General features: G+C 35.2%; 1 protein-coding gene across 5 annotated transcripts in view; it reads left to right on the top strand.

Moving 5' to 3' along the window:
- Positions 1 to 9,672, top strand: part of nek12 (NIMA-related kinase 12) — a 31,923-nt gene extending 22,251 nt beyond the window's left edge. For 3 of the 5 annotated variants that reach the window (XM_073921405.1, XM_073921406.1, XM_073921402.1), the window contains exon 5: positions 2,455 to 3,240. The gene's annotated coding sequence lies outside the window, so the exon portion shown is untranslated. Of the gene's footprint in view, positions 1 to 2,454; positions 3,241 to 6,889; positions 6,958 to 7,612; positions 8,537 to 8,724 lie in introns of those variants that run through there. The other 2 variants (XR_012389511.1, XR_012389512.1) reach the window with 2 other exon arrangements.
- Positions 9,673 to 18,721: the final 9,049 nt, after the last annotated feature.

The following is an 18,721-nucleotide window of genomic DNA, read 5'->3' as shown; positions in this document are numbered from 1 at the left end:
GCAACTGCCTAGGAACCACTCAGAACACCTTAGCAACCATCTAGCAACACCTTAACAACCACACAGAACACCTTAGCAACCACTCAGAACAATTTAGCAATGGCCTAGTAACTCCTTATTAACCACCTAAAACACCCTAACAGCCGCCTAGCAGCACCTTAGCAACCACTCAGAACACCCGAGCAACACAGTTTACAAAAAAATTACATTACATTGTTATTATTATTTACATTATTTCTATTGGACAAAGACATACATAAATGAACTCTGCAGTGACCAAAAACTGCTTTCAATGTCATGAAGCATATTTCTCCACGGACCACTTCACATCTCATTTTACATCAATACGAAGGCCCACTCTTTTCTCAGTGGGTGGCAGTGACTTTAGAACTATTCTCACAAGGGGAATCCCAGCGATTTTGAAGATAAGTCTTGTCAAAATGAAAGATCTGTAGAAGAAACTTGATGGACAAATGTGCTTTCTTTTCTAAGATTGCTATCTGGGAATGTGCTGTGCTTTCATTTCAGCATGAACAGAAACCATTTATTTTGTAAACGTGGACCATTTGATAATGACTATTCAGCAAAATACATGTCTGTTATTAAGATCAATTTTGGTTTACATGTACAGATGAGGGAAACACATTCCCATATATACCTGGTGTTTTTTTTCTCCTAATTTCTTTAGTCCATGTGAAACAAAAATGTGCAATGTTTAGTTTACTAAGGCACAGTGTTTTTTTTTCCAAGTGAACAAGTAATCTATGCAAGTAATCTTCAAAGTCTGATCATTTAGAATGATGGTCCTTCTCTGTTGATATTTGTTTGATGATATCAGCCACAATATTCTTAACCACGTCTCTCTTATTAGCTATAGCTATAAGGGAATAATGCACAAAAAGCCCTGCACCCTTCCAATATTCAGTATTTCAATTGGAAGTAAATAAACATACTGAAATAAAAGTCTCAGCAACGTTCAGTTGAAAAGGATCTTAAGGGTGTTGGGTGTATGCAGTTTTTTCTTGCTCTAAAATTTTAAAATAAGCTTCTGATATTTGCATAGGTCTATGAGTGTAAAGAGAGACAATGGAAAATGTTACGGTAAACAACAGCTTTGCTGCTACTGTATGCTGAACGATGTAAGAATGATAACTAGTACAAGAGCAGTTTTTAGCTTTTATTAGCCTTAACTTATGATTTCAGTCAACAAAAGACCTTTTCGGACACCATTTCTCAGCTGATGTACTTTATTCTAGTCTGAATTTGCCAAATCTGTGTTTTTTCTCACAAAACCTCTGCATTAATTCCAGAGAAAATTGCCATTTTGTTCCCACTTAAAAATCTAATCCTGTCTGAATGTAAAAGTCTGTGATTGACAACTATATATATATATATATATATATATATATATATATATATATATATATATATATATATATATATATATATATATATATATATATATTCATTAATTTTCTTGTCAGCTTAGTCCCTTTATTAATGAACCACAAACTTATCCAGCAAGTTTTTTCAAGTATATATATATATATATATATATATATATATATATATATATATATATATATATATATATATATATATATATATATATACACATACAATGCTGCTTGTGCATTTTGTGAACTAATGTGAACTACATGCCATCATTATAGTTGTCGAAATGTTTGCCTCTAGGTAAAGAAATAAAAAAAGCTATAATAAAAGCAAACACAACTAAATTGGATTAGTTATTAACTATATTTCATAAAACATTAATTGATTTTAATGTGTTATTTGCCATTAACTAATAAATGACCATCACCTAAGATTAACAAATGAAGTTAAATGAACTGATGTGTAACAAATGGAACCTTATTGCAAAGCACAGAGGTACAATAGCCTTAGAATAGTCAAAGAATTTTAAATATCATAGACCAGAGGTGAATGTTTACAAATAAATAGCCTCATTTATTAAGCATTTAGGTGCTGTTTATAAAATGACTGCAAATACAATGGGAATATCTTTAAAAAGCACTCTGAGAATTAAAAAAATAATAATTATTATTAGTATTTGTGCCGACAATATTAATATAGATGTTCATTATTATAATATTTTGAATTATTGAGTATTAGCATATGTCTAACACTGTTTGATGCAAACATATATGCAATATAATCCCAAAGTCCTTAATCTAAACTCCTTTAAAATCCATTTAAGCTGAAGCAAAAGTGAAGAGACGCCTTTAGATGCTCTCTCAGTATGGCTGTCTGTGATTTGCCCCGCTTGCAACAGTGTGATGCAATTTGTGGTGCAAATGATCTAATTAGTCAAATCTCTGAATAACTTAGACCTGAGAAGTCAGCATGTCTCACTCCTTATGGTGGAAGCTTGTCAATTAGAGGGTTGTTTGCTTGGGCTAATTGTGAATGCGTGAAGGGTTCTTGTCCTTTCAGAGAGTGCAGAAGCAGACAGCGGGAGGCTGGGAAATAAGCTGCCCTCGTTTGGTAGAAAGAACAAGTCACCTCCAGGCCACGAGGTCAGGTCAACCTCTTTTCGCCACTCTTTCTCCTTCAAACGCTCTTTTATATTTCTATTGCCACAGGAAGGAGATGAATCACAATGGGGGAGGATATTTCAAATAGACTTAAGCAAGAATGACGGCTTGGTAAAAAGCACCTGCCACTAATGGAAGAGCAATATTGTAACAATTAGAGTGTGAAAGGAAATACGTGTTTACTAGGGGTGATTGAGCAGTTGTTCTGGCTCTCTTGAGTGTTTGGAGGAAATTGGATAAACTGATACCATCAAATTGAAATGAGCCAGAGTTTAGCTGAGTAAAGATGTGTGTGCAGATAATCTGAATCTGATCATTTACAGTGAGCAAAATATGAGGCAAGAAGCCTGAAACATTAAAATGCAGGTTGGGATTTTCAATAAAAACAAGTTTTTCTAGCTGCCAGTTTCAGAGGGTTTGTCAGATAATTAAGAAATAAGTGCCAGATCACTATCAATAATTGCAAGGCATCTGACTTTTTAAAAACTACTCTGCATCGGAATATAGACAACTAAATAATAGAAACTGTTCTTTTGTCCAGTGCTGAAATATAGTGCAGCAGTGCTCTGGGTGTCCCGAGCTTGAATCCCGGCTCATGGATCTTTCCTGATCTTATTCCCCACTCTTTCTCCTACCTCATTTCCTGTCATGCTGCTGTTCTCTCAAATAATTGCAAAAATGTTACGTTAAAATATATATTAAAAAAAATGGCTTTTGACCTTTTTAAAAAAAATAAAAAATTATATATATATATATATATATATATATATATATATATATATATATATATATATATATATATATTAATGTATATTAATGTATTAATTAATTTTCTTGTCAGCTTAGTCCCTTTATTAATCCGGGGTCGCCACAGCGGAATGAACCGCCAACTTATCCAGCAGGATTTTACACAGCAGATGCCCTTCCAACCGCAACCCATCTCTGGGAAACATCCACACTCACACACACACACACACACACTCATACACTACGGACAATTTAGCCTACCCAATTCACCTGTACCGCATGTCTTTGGACTGTGGGGGAAACCGGAGCACCCGGAGGAAACCCACACGAAGGCAGGGAGAACATGCAAACATATATACACATACACACACACACACACACACACACACACACACACACACACACACACACACATATATATATATATATATATATATATATATATATATATATATATATATATATATATATATATATATACATATATACATACATATACATATACATATTTATATAGGCGACGCTGTGGCGCAGTAGGTAGTGCTGTATATATATGTATATATGTTTTTTCAACCAAAACTTAATTTATAAGTTTAAACGTAAAATATGAACAAACCCAAATGTTGTTTTAAATTGACTATAAATTGGATTTGAATTTGGTTCTTATCAAATAGTTTTCTACTTTTCAATTTTATTAATGTGTTTATGAATATAAATTGATCTGTTGAGAATGCCAAATGTTCTCCTGCTATTTAAATCTTACATTGAAAGGTGCATACAACGTACAGTATTTGCCCACCAAAACATGTTCATGTAGGTCACAATTAACAAGGCTAAATATGCATGAAACCATTTCGACCATTTGGGCACAAATGGGTTAAACTTAAAAGAAAGAAAAAATTACCAGTTTCCCATATTTTTGGGGTTGCTGAAATAACCCAGCACAAAAGAATTTTCAATTTACATAACATTTTCCAACAGGTTTGCAGCATGAGGTACTACACACATGAGCTTGAGATGCACTGAGAAGAATAAAACGGGTTTAGACATGTGTTACAGTAAATGTATCATATGTGGATTAATCCCAGGTCACTGGGCATCTCTAATCTTGGACTTATTCCTTTATATTTCATATCGGCTCAAATGATGCTACATTTAACATGACACATTTCCTCAGGAGCTTACTGGAGCTAAAGAAATACTTCAAGAACTATTTGCCTCAAGAGAAAACAACATGAAAATAAATGTATATGAAAAATAAATGCATTTTACAAGGATGAATCATGAAACCATTTCAAGAGTATTCAAGACTAGCATTTGTCTCTCAAAATCATATCAAATTGTGATCTCTCTTATGAGTAGTTGTGCATTGCGAATGAAATATTATCCATTTGAGACTTTTTTGATTGAAGCTCATCTTGATTCAGAGACAAAATGCATAAGACATAAGAGAGAAACACACAAAAGCCCTATAAAGCCCTTTAAAGCATAACATTTAGATTATTTCTGAATTGCTTTCTTTGTGTCTGGTTGCCTACAGTTTTCAGTATATTTTCTAATATTCGAGCTTCTAAAACTGGAAATATGGTAATACAGCAGGGGGTTTCAACAGGGGCTCCACAGCAGTACTTCAGTAGAGCCTGGAAATTATTATTACAAAAGGAAATACAATTAGTAATGAACAAAAATGCAACTTTAGCCTTGACCTACATTAAAGTTTGTACTTTATTTATGATTATTTTAAGAGTTTTGCCAGGTAAGGGTCAAAGCAAACGATGTCAGCACATTTATATAATAAAAATAAAAGCAAATGATCACTCATGCACATATACAACACATTACAATAGTGTATTTCTTTTTGTTTCTCATCTGGCTCTGGAAAAAAAGTTCCATTACTCAACGTTAGCTACCATATTAAGTGCTGTCAGTCTGGAAAAACTGAAGATATGAACCCAACGTATTACTTATCCACAGGACAAATGGAGTGCTGTCAGGAGAAAAGCGAGTGGTGTGATGCACTTTAAATCATTTAGCAATCGAGTATGACACAGAGTTTATGCCGTTTAAAGCCTTCAGCAAATGAAAGCAGGCTTGCTCACTATCATTCAGAAACACAAGAAAAAAAGCAACATTAAAAAGGTATACAGATTTACAAATGATTAGAAAGATTTTTTGTGTGTGTGCAGGGAAAGTTTAATTCCAATTTCTATTTAACGGACAGAAGATTTTTTTCCAACACATCTCTACACGTAATAGTTTTAATAACTTATCATTTCTAATAACTAATTTATTTTATCTTTGCTGTGATGACAGTAAATAATATTTTATTAGATTTTTTTCAAGACACTTTTATACAGCTTAAAGTGACATTTAAAGGCTTAACTAGGTTAATTAGGTTAACTTGGCAGGTTAGGGTAATTAGACAAGTTATTGTATAACGATGGTTTACTATGAGACTATCAAAAAAAAATATATATATATATATAGCTTAAAGAGGCTAATAATTTTGACCTTTAAATTGTTTCTAAAAAATTTAAAACTGCTTTTATTCTAGCTGAAATAAAGCAAATAAGACTTTCTCCAGAAGAACATACCAGTCATACTGTGAAAATGTCTTTGCTCTGTTAAACATCATTTAGGAAAAACAAATTCAAAGGGGGGCTAATAATTCTAATTATTAGGCTAATAAAGACTTCAACTATACATTTATATGTATGCAAAATTTTGTAAATATTTTTGTAACAAAGTAGTTCTGAATAGCTTTGTTGTTATGTATCATATATACAAAGTAAATATAAATAAAACACACATATGTTATGTCAACAGAAACTTTTATTTTGGATGCAATTAATCACAATTAATTTATGTTCAGCACTCCAGTTTGCACAAGATGTCAGTACATTCAACAAATAATTACAAATTAAATAAAATAAATAAACATAAATAAAATCATAAATAAAAACTATTTTTACTATTTTCATTTCAACTTTAATACATTAAAAGGTGATGTAAGAGTCTTTGATGTGTACAAACGTAAAAAGAACAGCATTTATTTGGAATGGCATTTTTTGGTAGCAAAGGTTTTATTGTATTTTTTTCTTTTTGATTTATTTGTTTATTTAATTATTCATTTATTATATACTTATAGTAAATTGGAATATTGAAATTGATTTACAGCTGCAAATTAACATGTCCCTGTAGTAATGCAAATCATATCAATAAGACAGGACGTGCGCAAAGTAACTAGGGTTAAATAGATCTGTTCAGCTCTTTGTGTTCATCAATCATCATCAAATGGGATCAAGAATGAATTTTACAAATTTAAAACGTTTTTAAAACAGTGCATTTTTGTAATGAATTACAGCGATTTTACCATTTTTACTTTATGACTACAGTTGCATGTCAGTACAATTATAAAAGAAGATTCTCCCATTTGTGGACGTTAAATCAGGTTTATTTTATACATTAACATAATGGATATCCATGCAGCAGTGAATAATAATGTGTATCCTAACGTGTATTTATCATTAACGTTATGTGAGATATGCTTCTTTCATGTCTGTCACTGTGCTGTTTATCTGATATAGTCAAGGCGGAGATTGAGGTACACTCTGACAGGCACATGGGAATGGTCAGCCTGATCTCACAAAAAAACGTAAGTATTTTACATCTTGCCAGTTTAGTGGCTAATTTGTACAAATTTGTACGAGTTCAGTCGTTTAAAATTGTACGATTTTAAAAAGGAGGCCAACCCCACCCCTAAACCCAACCGTCATTGAGGGATGAGCAAATAATACTAAAATGTACGAATTAGATCGTACGAATTCATATGAATTGTGTTGGAACGGTGGACAGGGAGAACTAGCATTAAAGGCACAGGTAATAAAACGAGCTACAATGTGTACAAAGCAGAAAATCCAATATTCTGAAAGGCATAATGAATAACCTGATAGGTGTTTTGAGCTGAAACTTTACAGGCACATTCTGGAGACACAAAAGACTTTTGTCTTAAATCTTGAAAAAGGGGTAAAATAGGTGCCCTTTAAGCTTTCTTTCCACATGCAATCTATGTAGGAAATTACTGTTTTTTTTTTTTTTTGGTAAGAAATTTGGCCATCTATGATTGCATTAATGCATTCTCAAATGCAAATTCTTCCTTCAAATGTATAGCTGCCACATTTAAATCAACTTGCATTAAAATTGACATTAATTGTAGTATGGCAACAGTTTCAATGATCACAAAAAGGTTCAAGCTAAGTTCATCAAGCTACTTGTTCTGGTCAAAAATGACAATTATCTTCTCATTAAAGAGTGAAATACTTCTACACAAATCCCATCGAGGTGTGGCATTTCATGTGCAGTTCTTGAAAAGAAATGGAAAGCTCAGTGAAGGGCATCAAAATACCACAAAAATTCCTCTGGAGTCTGCTGTAAAGCTCCTCTGAGACAACAGTTATGGTTGACTCCAACAGGAATGATGGCATGGCACATAGAAGCAAAAGACGGATGCGGAACCACTGAACCCTGAGGAAGACAACAACATCCTGCTCATCATTACTGTCCTTCGAGGAGAAGACACGTGTGCTGGAGTCTCAGAGGAAGGACAACGGGAGCCTCCAGCTGTGCGGCAGCCTTAGCAGATATACCACAAATACCTACGCTTGGTCTATTTGCATTCAAGCCGATAAAATGGAACTCACAAAAATCAGCTTAGTGAATCACTCGTCCTGGTTTACACACAAACCAATAACCCAACAATGCAAATAAACCTCGCTTACACGATTTTATTAATGAAACAGTTGTTCCCCGCTAGTGACATCAAACATCCCAATTTGCATATCTAATTCTGATTATTTTATTTGCTTGTCGGTTGTCGTGATAAATAAATTATTTAAACCTACAGCATTGTGGCATATCAGTAGGAAGCTTATGGCTTGTTATCGTCTCAGATGCAGCATTTTGATTGTACTTCTTGTACTTCACAAGATGAGAACACGTTTTTATAAATCTTTGGGTTAAAAAAGTGACTGAATTTGTGGTGTATTTCCTAATCCTTTGTTGCAAAACATCAACTTCTTCAAAACGTGTAATATTGAGTTTTTATTAAAATAAACATTAAGTGTACAGTATGTGGAGTATGTTGTTTACACCCCAAGTCAATGGTTACAGGTTTCCAACATTTCTCAGAATAACACCTTTTGTGTTCAACAGAAAAAAAGACAAGTGAAGAGGGTAAATAAAAGTAATAATTAAAAGTAAAAAGTACATTTTTTAGTTTTGGGTGAATTATTACTTTAATTCATATCAGGACTTTTATTATGTGACCAACACAGGACTACATGGGAACATTTTGATATCATTCTCTTTGTAGCATTCTTCAACCATTCATTCATTCGTTTTCTTTTTCGACTTTATTAATCAGGGGTTGCCACAACGGAATGAACCGCCAACTTATCCAGCATATGTTTTATGTGGATACCCTTCCAGTCACAACCCAACACTGGGAAACACCCATATGCATTCATTCACTCATACACAACGGACAATTTAGTTTATTCAATTTACCTATAGCGCAAATCTTTGGACTGTGGGGGAAACCGGAGCACCCAGAGGAAACCCATGCGAACATGGGGAGTGCATGCAAACTACACACAGACATCTCAACTGACCCAGCCGGGGCTCAAACCAGCGACCTTCTTGCTGTGAGGCGATCGTTCAACCCTCTGCGCCACTGTGACGCCCTGTGGCATTCTTACGGCACCATAAAACAACCATTATGGAACATCACTGCAATGTTAAATTCATAGGTTCCATGTGACATCACACAGTGATGCGGCCACAATTTTTGTGACTGAACTGTACTATGCTATCAATCTGCTGTGGTGCTGAAATAGCTGAATTATGTTATGTTGCTTCAGTAGCGTCAGTAAACTTAACTACTTTTCATTACATAAATGTATCCTGATGTAATTGATAATAGTGTGCTTAACCAACAGGCTATAAAGGCTAAGTAAAAAATATTTTTGTTGTAATCATGGTTAAACAAATGAAATAACCCTTTAACTTTTAAACGATATGTTACTCTTATTTGCATAACCCAAAATGATGAAGTATGCTGCTGCTTGAGGGATTTTCACTGTCATAACAATGCAAACGTGCATAGCTCAATGCTGGATTGTAATCTAATTAGATTAACAGACTGTCACTCACCCGTACTGTAGATCACTGTGATGAAGGATCTGTTCAGGAATGCCCTGGAAACTGTTTTCAGTATTCATGCTTTCCCTCATGGGTCTGTGTGTCAGAAACATGTGAGCACCATATGCGATCTGCTGTGTATATGACACAAATAAATATTGTGGATGTCTTCAATTCCTGAGATCTACATCACTTTCTGTGATCATGTACGCTTCATCTTCAGGTACAGTGTGGTAGTGATGGTCTTCACTGTAAATGCCCTGAGAGCTTCGCTGCTGTTTGGAAAAGATTGTGAATAACTTAGATACACATTTGAAAAGTATTGGAGGTTATTATTAGACTTTATGGTTCAGCAGATCACCAGAATGTATTTTCTTTAAATACTGTTTTTGCTTAAGTTTTCTGATCACCAGTAATAGGCTGTATGTCCTAAAATCTGTGGCCATGCCATACAGTAGTGAAGCCATGGATAAATGTACAGAAAAGGAAGTTGAGACAGACACGTAGCAAATATGAAGGAACAAAACACAGTTCGAGGTAATATTATATGCATCACAGCTAGTATTGTTTGTTCTTTAGCAAAATATCGATTTCATTTAGTGTCATTTAAATGTGCTGTGGTTGTGAGTGTGACCATATCGGACACAAATATTTCATGAGCATAGCGGAAGTGATGTTTTTGTCCCCGTGAATAAGCATTGACCACCAGTAATTTTATAACCATAAGAGAATGCATTAGGAACACCCCTCACGTTCTGTAAAGGTTTGTAACTTTTAAGAAACGTTATTCCCCAAACCGGAAGTGAAACCTATCAATTAAAACACAGTTATAAATAAAAAGGTGCATAGTACTCAGTCAAAATGACATAGAGGACAAACACACCTGCCACATCTCACCGCTGATTGCTGCTGTGTAAATTATGTTTACAGAGTACTCAACAGGGGCACATTTACACATTTGGAAGACGCACTTTACTTTATAAGCGCACAATCAATATTTTGTGCTCCTAATTAGCACGCGCTTCTAATTGCCTTGATTGATTTGATCTGGAACCGTGAGTATTACTTAGCAGAGTGGCTCCAGTTGGATGGAGGGGGATTAGGGTATTTGCACATCTGGTGTGAATCCATAGCAATCAATTGTTTTGATTGTTTTGAGCAGGGGTGCCCAAACCCAGTCCTGGAGGGACATCCTGCAAAGCTAACCACTGCGCCACAGTGCAGCCTTATTTATTTATTTATAAGAATATTTTTACTTAAATTATTATTTGTTTACTTTTGTATGACGGCAGATGATGAACGTCTTTCTGCAGGTTATGAATTTGATTGCAGGTTTTGAAAAATTGCTTAAGCGGGTTGACAACCTCAGGTGGATTTGCGATCAGTTTGGATGTTTTGAATGTGCATTTTATGTTAAATATTTAACAAAAAACAAGTGTGTGTACCTAAAGTGGGTTTTGTAGTTATTAGGCTATTTTTATGTGTGTTTGGGAGAGCTTTCCATAGTTTGGGCTGGAAAAATTCTAAGGAAAAAATCTGGCATCACTGATTTTCTCATTGTAATGTTGTTGTATATGTTTATCTGAAGTTCTTCTCAGATACCTGATTCTTTGGTGAATTTTTTTTGTAAAGTGCAGCTTTAGACTTGTAGCTTACATGGACGTACTCGAGATGCCTTGATTTTGACAGAGAAAGCAAGTCGGTTTTTATATGTCCACTACAGCACCTATATGTTCCAGAATGCAATCCAATTGTGGTGTCACAACAGTGTAGTTGCCAGTGTAGTAACGCAATCTATAGATTCTTTCACACAGTGATACTGGTAAATATCTGAAAATTTTCCAGAACGATTTTACCGGTAAATTAAGAAAAAACGCTGTTCACAATGGCACGGATGTTCTGGAATTTTTCCGGAAAAAAACATTGACACATCTATTCCAAAATACCGGTAAATTCTGACATCATTAACCAGAAACGAACTCTTAATGACTGCGCTTGTATTTGTACACATAAAAAGGGTCTAGCATTTGTTGATGGTTTCAATTTTATTTAAAGCTTTGCACCTGCTTTGATCCAGAGACATCCAAAGGCAGAAGCCCGGACTACAACTAAATGTTTACACACTTGACTACATTACAAATTTTGTGGATGGAACATCAATGAAAACATACGGAGGAACACTTTCGCATGTTGATATGTACATAATATGCTGGCTGGCACTCCCTGGAGCACTCCTTTGTGTGCACATGTGTCAAGCAACTGAAGCAGAGCTTGAAGGTAAACAAACAGCAGTTTATCATAAGCATTTTATCAATGATTTTTTTTTACACAGTTGGCATTAATAAATGAACATAGAAACGTTTTTTGACTTACAAATAGCAGCTTTATGTGTCTGGAAATAGATCCAAAGGATTTTTTTTCTTAAACAGCATGGATGTAAATGTGTCTAAATGTTCTAATCAGCATGTTTAAGCGTGAACACGCTCTTTTTCTGCAATTTTCTTTCTGCGTTCACACAGAGCAGCATTCCAGCAAAATACCGGTAATGTCACAACTTCTCTTTCTGGAAAATTGCCAGAATGAATTTATCGATATTTTCAAAAAGGGCCTGTTTACACATACAGACCTTTCCAGAAATTTTCCAGAAAGGTCTGTTTGTGTGAAAGGGGCTAATGATAATACACATTCGAGGGAATGAGATAGAGGGGAGTTAGCGAGTTGAGGGTATAAAAACTGAACTGGAATGCAACCAAGGTTCTATTATACAATTTTGTTGTCAAGTTCATGCATTTTGGTGTTTTCACAAAATCATGTTTTTGTAGTATACAAAGATGGTAACAGTATTGTTTTGACTGTTTTGAAAAGTTTTTCTCAGCATTTTTTAGGTTGCCAAACATTTCTGTTGTGTGAACACATATAACCCTTTTGTTCATAGCTGAAAAACAAAAACATTGTTTAAAAAGCACCTTACAATAATAAAAAAGCAAAAAGGATAACATACTGGCATAACATCAACAGTATTTCTTTAAAAAACAAACTTTAATACAGTGGTAGGGAACCTGTGGCTCGCCAGCTGTCTCCCTTCAATAATATTTTACAGTTTAAAAAATTATATCCGGCGAAACAGTGGGGCAGTAGGTAGTGCTTTCGCCTTACTGCAGGAAGGTCACTGGGTCGCTGGTTTGAGCCTCGGCTCAGTTGGCGTTTCTGTGTGGAGTTTGAATGTTCTCCCTGCGATCGTGTGGGTTTCCTCCGGGTGCTCCGGTTTTCCCTCACAGTCCAAAGACATGCAGTACAGGTGAATTGGGTAGGCTAAATTGTCCGTAGTGTATGAGTGTGAATGAATGTAAGATTATAATTACAATGTTTACATTTTAACCAATGCATACGTATGTTGCTGTGTATAAAATTGAATCATGACACCAATGAAGGGCAAATGCGTGTGCGTGGTCACCATAAAAGTAATTTAAATAATCCATAAAAGTTGTTTATTTACTCAATAACAGTAAAATATATTTTTTGTTCTTCAAAACTAGCGAAAATTTATATAATAAGAATAATATATGTTCTTTAAAACTAGCCAAAATGATTGTCACATACTTTATTATAAATTATTTGGTGTATTTTTTTGTAGTAGTAAAATGTATGTTATTTCAAATTGCCTTTCAGAAAAAAAAAAAAAAGTTTCTTTTCTAGAAATTTAATTAAATTGTCCTTTTTTATTCATGGACTTGCTCAACATGTGTTGCTTCCTATTTGTTTAATTTTAGTTGTGCATGAGCATTAATAAAGATTTTGTTTTAACCTGTATTATTTATAGTAGTAGTATTTATTGTGGTGCAGATATGAGTATAAATAACCCAATGGCTCTTTACAGAAATGCATTTGCCAAACATATCAAAAATGGCTGTTTGCTGAAAAAAGGTTCCCGATCCCTGCCTTTAACAAATGTTATTTCCAGATTTTAATGATTGATTGATTCTTTGTGTGATTGAATGATTTCAGCAAGGAATTGTGTTTTATGTACAGTAACTGCCTATAATTTATGTATGAATATGCTACATTTTGTTTGTACAATGTATAATATGTAAAATGCACACAATGGATCATATGCTTTTGCAATTTTCTAATTTATCCACTATAAAAACACCTTAGCAACTGCATAAGGATGCATACAAATACAGTTTAATATGAATTGAATTAGCATTTCTCTCCTGTCAGAAGTCCATTATGTGTGGGGTGCATTCAGGATTGTCTTCAACAACCGAAGCTCTTACTGAAATGAAATAGGCCCTAATCAGCGATGAACAACTGTAAACACTCGCGTCTAAATGAACTGGAAAATGGGGCAGAGCGATAACAAGCATCAAGCCACTCAAACTGCCTTCTTCAGAATCCTGTGACTGCGTTCAAAGTCTAGAAACACACGAGTCAAGGTTGCTCATCCCGTTTATTATGAGCGCCTGAACTAATTAGGTAAACACTGTGCCCCGAATAAATCTGCAGTTAATCTTTCTTCATCCACATGAAAGACTGATTCGATTAAATATCAAAGGGTTAGACAAAACTAGACAGGACACAGGAAAATCATTCCCAGAAGGAAGAAGAGGTATTTTTGGAGAGCTGTTTACGCTGCCAGATCAAAGAGCTCAGGTGCTCCATTTCATTCATTAATTGACTGACATCAAATTACCATCACTCTTTCTTCCTCAAGAGATCACATCTCAAAGGTTTGTGTTGTGTGCATACAGATTTACACTTTTGAGCTAGAGTTCAATCAACCAATCAATCAATCAATCAATCAATCAATCAATCAATCAATCAATCAATCAATCAATCAATCAATCAATCAATCAATCAATCAATCAATAAATCAATAAATCAATCAATCAATCAATCAATCAATCAATTAATCAAATGGAACTTATTTATGTATACTGTTTCCCTCCCAATGATTTTATATGGACACTGCTATGTAATGAAATTTTAACTTTATATTTTGAAATGACTCTAATTTGCTGTTTTTACAGTTCCATTGTGTCAAAGCTAAAAAAATGTAAAGTCTAAATATGTTATTTTTTAATTTTGAAACTATTATAAAAAACAGAGAGATTTTAGTAAGATTAAATTAACTTCATCCCAATTAGATTAACTTCATAATTATTTTACCAATGCTGTCATTTTTAATCACAGTTTTAGGTTTGGATTTTTATTTTCAAGGCAGTTTACACTTTTCAAGTCATTTCATTACTTTTTTCCTACAGTTAAGCAAAAAATGTGTTAAATTTCAAAACAGCACCAGAGGATACATGACTTTACTGTGGAAATTGTTGTTTTTATGAAAACTAGTATTTTATAGTATTAACAGTTAAAAGCTGTACTACACTGTAGAACTGTGTGTGCAGCTCACAGTACCACTGCATGCCTCATATGTGTATGCTAACACTCAAGTTATCTTAGGGTCATAAGAAACCTCAAGGGTTTCTTATGACCCTAAAAAAACAAAAACAAAAAAAAAAAAAACACTTTAAAGCATTACATTGAAGAATTGATATGCAGTGAAATATTTAATGTTTCATTACTTATGTTTGGCATCACAGGGACTCAATATTTATTCATTAATTCATTTTCTTTTCGGCTAAGACCCTTTATTAATCAGGGGTGCAATAGCTTAAGGCACCGCCAACTTATCCAGCATATGTTTTACACAGCGGATGCCCTCCCAGCTCCAACCCAGTACTGGCAAACACCCATGCAATCTCATTCACACTAGTACACTATGAACAATTTAGCTTACCCAATTCACCTAAAGTGCATGTATTTGGACTAATGAGGGAAACCGGAGCACCCGAAAGAAACTTACATAAACACGGTAGAACATGCATACTGCACACAAAAATGCCAACTGACTCAGTCAAGGTTCGAACCAGCGACCTTGTTGTGAGTTGACAACTAAAAAGTTCCTAAAAGCAAAGAAGGTCAAGGTGCTCCCAGATTGGCCAGTCACCAGACATGAACGTTATTGAGGATGTCTGGGGTAAGATGAAGGAGAAGGCATTGAAGATGAATCCAAAGGATCTTGATGAACTCTGGGAGTCTTGCAAGAATGCTTTCTTTGCCATTCCATATGACTTTATTAATAGTTATTTGAGTGAATGGCGTCTGCAAGCTCATGGGAGTCATACACAATATTAATTATTTTTTCGCTGCACCATGACTTTATATGCTATACTGTACATATTGCACTGTACTTTTGCCTAAGAAAATTCATACCATATAGTCCTAATTAAATAATTAACAATAAAGACACAATCATATTTTATTTTTTAAAATAAGCATAATCTAAAGGCCTTTGCCTTTCTTAAAAGCCAAATCTGATACCAAATGATCAACCAGAAGTCAAGTTATTATTTTTTGTTCCTAAAAATGGAATAGGCAACAAATAATTATATATATATATATAAATACATTTTTATTTTTTATCTCAACCAATGTAACTTTGCACAAACATGAGTGAGAACATGAGTATGCATTGAGCTACTCTGTACACTGCAAATAGCAGTGAACAACAGAGTACAACAGATTCCTTTGGGACCATGAATTTGGAACACGACTCCTCAAATCTCCTTTTGTTTTAAGTGAAATACAATGTTCTACCTTTGAATAAAAACACATGAAGCAATCCTGTGTTCTTTCTCTCAGCTGCATCTGACTGGTCGATACAAACAGGATCTGTTGCAGAAGAAAACTCAACATTCAGTACAGTCGAGCTTTCCTAAACCGAACACTCACCAAGAGTCCCACACTGAGAGATAGCAATAACTCACCCTCAGCCGCTATAAACTGTAATCCAATTCCAGCATCAGTCGGCTGGAGATCTGTGACCAAACTCTCAAGCCGATCACCAGGTCAGATGTCCTGCACCTCCAGATCCAGGAGAAACGGTGGGCCATCAGTCTCTGTCAGACACCACCATAAAGCTCTGAGGCTCAGGGATACACATGATTGATGGCTCCTTAAGAGATTAATCTCGATTGAGTGCAGGAAAGTAATGATCTACTGCCCGCTCAGATCCTCATTGCGCAGGACATCGAGCGCTACTTCATCAGTCAGTTGGCTGGACTCCATGCCTGCGGCCCAGTGTGCTATTTCTACCAGACAGGTGGTGGTGCTTCTCCATTGCCTTTCCTCGTCGTCTAGTTTGATCCATTTTCTTTTCAGGGCTGATTGGAAAGATACAGCATTAATATAGTGTGAAGAAATGTAATCAATAATGTATGAAGTGAGAAAGAAATAGGCCATCCGGCAACTGTATTATATGAGAAAAGTCTATTTTATGCATTTGCTGCAGTGGAGTTTGACTATGTAAGCAAGAAATGGCTTTTTCTATAACACATACGGTAGACAGACAGGCAAACAGACAGATACATCAGATGGAAACATTGATAGCTATAGCAGGCATAAAACTGACAGACAGACAAACAGGTAGACAGACAGACAGATAGAGTGGACAGACAGATACAGTAGACAGATAGATAGACAGATATAGTAGACAAAGTAAGACAGACAGACAGACAGACAGACAGACAAAGTAGGAAAGATAGACAGATATAACAGACAGAGAGACAAACAGTTATAGCACACCCAGTGCTGACAAAGAGAAACAATAGACAGAAAGATATACATAGATAGAGAACTAACAGACAGACAGACAGATGTAGTAAATGGACAGAAAGATAGACAGATATTGTTGACAGGCTGACAGACAGGTACAGTGGACAGAATAATAGACAAATATAGTACACATACAATTGACAAACAGACAGACAGACTGGCAGGCAGGCAAAGATACAGTAGAAAGACAGATACAGTGGACAAATAGACAGATAGACAGATAGACAGGTAGACATACAAACTTTACAGAAAATATGATTAAAACAGACAGATACCACTGACAGACAGATACAGTAGACAGACAGACAGACAGACAGATAGACAGATAGATAGACAGATAGAACGAGTTATACAGTAGACAGTAAGACAGATATAGACAGACAACTAACAGACAGACAGACCGATGTAGTAAATGGACAGAAAGATAGACAGATATTGTTGACAGGCAGACAGACAGGTACAGTGGACAGAATGATAGACAGATATAGTACACATACAATTGACAGACAAACAAACAGACAGACAGACAGACTGGCAGGCAAAGATACAGTAGACATACAGATATAGTAGACAGACAGATACAGTAGACGAATAGACAGATAGACAGGTAGACATATAAACTTGACAGAAAATATGATTAAAAACAGACAGATACCACTGACAGACAGATACAGTAGACAGACAGACAGACAGACAGACAGACAAACAGACAGACAGACAGACAGACAGGTAGACATATAAACTTTACAGAAAATATAATTAGATAGCAGATACAGTACCAGACACAGCAAAGCTAAAGACAGATACCATAGACAGACAGACACACAGATAGAGTAGACAGACAGACAGACAGACAGTCAGATACAGTGGACAGACAGACAGACAGACAGACAGACAGTCAGATACAGTAGAAAGACAGACAGACAGACAGACAAATGCAGTAGACAGACAGATACAGTAGACAGATAGACAGACAGATACAGTGGACAGACAGACAGACAGACAGACAGAAAGACAGCCAGACAGACAGACAGACAGACAGACAGACAGACAGACAGACAGACAGACAGGTAGACATATATACTTCACATAAAATATAATTAGATAACAGACACATACCAATGACAGACAGATACAGTTGACAGACTGATACAGTAGACAGATAGACAGACAGGTACAGTGGACAAAAGGTCAGATATAGACAGAAAACTAACAGACAGTCAGGCAGGCAGGCAGGCAGGCAGGTAAACAGTCAGATACAGTAGACAGACAGACTGACAGATACAGTAGATAAACAAACAGAGAAGTACAGTAGACAGAAAGACAGACAGATATAGTACACATACACCTGACAGACAGACAGACAGATACAGTAGACAGATACAGTAGACAGATAGACAGACAGATCCAGTATTCTGTTCTATGTCCTGTTGTGTCCTCCAGAAGAATGATTCAGACTGACATGAAGATCAGTAAAATAACTTTTTTAGTTCTTAAAGTCGAATCCTTGAACATCCATTTGAATTGTTTCTATCAATTGGACTCAT

Source organism: Danio rerio, chromosome 14 (genome assembly GCF_049306965.1).
Source record: "Danio rerio strain Tuebingen ecotype United States chromosome 14, GRCz12tu, whole genome shotgun sequence".
Classification (NCBI taxonomy): Eukaryota; Metazoa; Chordata; class Actinopteri; order Cypriniformes; family Danionidae; genus Danio; species Danio rerio.
This window is presented reverse-complemented; position numbering and strand designations above follow the sequence as displayed.